We start from the raw sequence: 1,399 nt of genomic DNA on the forward strand, positions 1-1,399 counted from the left end.
AAATAGATTTGTATCTACTGCTGTTGTGCATTGGTGTTTAATGTTTACTTTGGCAATTAATCGTCCATTCTTTTCAATTAGAGTCATCTATCTTCGCAGTATCATAATATTATATAATATCTACGAATAAAGAAATATGAGATTTCCGTCTCAAGTGAAAAAATGAGTCAATAATCCAAATTATAATTATATATATTCCAAATTTCCAAATAATATACGTACAATACAGCAGGTAAAAGTAAAATATTTTCTTCCGTTCTCATAAAAAACTCACAGTAAACTCATCAACGTCAATGGAGAATGTTCACTAATTTTGATTATTAGCAATCCATATTCTCTGTCAAAAATAAATAATACTAGTGAAAAAATTACTTCGATACGTCAATTAGTTTCCGATTTTAGAAGTAAAATAAGTTGTAAAAGCTCGGTGATGGTGTGACGTCACACCACAACACGCTCAATCTGGCTCACTCAGTCCGCTAGCGATCGCGCGCCCGTGCCGTCGAAATTATAATTAAATACTTTTAAAAATGTCCAATCTAAATACCAGAAAATCATGTGTTGTTCCTAAATGTAAAAATACAACTACCAATTCGCCGGATAAGTTGTTTTTTATAGTTGCAAAGGACGTAAACAAAAAATGGTCAGAGGTGCCTTTGGTGTCAGAATTTTCCGTTTTCTTACATAGTACTACATATTATAATATTTTGAGAACATTGCAGCTGTTTTGCGTTATCCTTTGTTTTCTATACAAGTTTTAATCTATACTAGATTGTGCTTCTGCTCTGCTCGTATGGGCTAAGTACCTAAAGGTAGATGGCTAGTAAGATTTTTTCTTGTTTTAAGTTGAGAATGATATGGAGAACTATACTAAAATATAAGTTGGTCGGGAGAAGAATTAAACAAAAACAGGGTATAGTTCCACACAAATTCAAATGTCAACAGGAAAATGAAGATAAACCTCAGAGATCAGCAGTGCAAAAACGCAATCGTATAGAATATTTTGAGAAACTATTAAATAAAGATGAAACTTTGGCATGACTGTTATTTTATTAAACGAATAATAATTAGTAATTACTATTATTGGACTATTAACGAATTTCGCGGATGAAAACCCATCAAAATACTGCGCAAGCTATAACACCTACTACAGCGCTGCCGACTTGATACTAAGCGCGGGGGCGCGGCCGCGAGGCGCGTTGTGACGTGACGTCACAAGCGGTCACGTGACTATTAGCGGGACTCGATATTTTTCGAAACTTTGAATGCGTATAAAATCAAAACTACTTGGTATTTTTGACTACGACAAAAACTAGTGTATTTGTATACATACAGGCTTTACTGAGACACAATTTCAAGGGATTTGGCATACCTAGTAACATTCTTCATTATCCGTAAT

General features: G+C 34.0%; 1 long non-coding RNA gene across 1 annotated transcript; it reads left to right on the forward strand.

Annotated features, from left to right (window-relative positions):
* The first annotated feature begins 431 nt into the window (after window positions 1-431).
* On the forward strand, window positions 432-1,034 carry LOC149904988 (uncharacterized). The gene is made up of 2 exons (XR_016457180.1): window positions 432-650; window positions 689-1,034. It is a non-coding gene; the product is annotated as an uncharacterized LOC149904988 (long non-coding RNA).
* Window positions 1,035-1,399: the final 365 nt, after the last annotated feature.

The sequence above is a fragment of the Colias eurytheme genome, chromosome 10 (genome assembly GCF_061535395.1).
Source record: "Colias eurytheme isolate Ceu_HAF_F1 chromosome 10, ilColEury1 Martin Lab GWU primary, whole genome shotgun sequence".
Classification (NCBI taxonomy): Eukaryota; Metazoa; Arthropoda; class Insecta; order Lepidoptera; family Pieridae; genus Colias; species Colias eurytheme.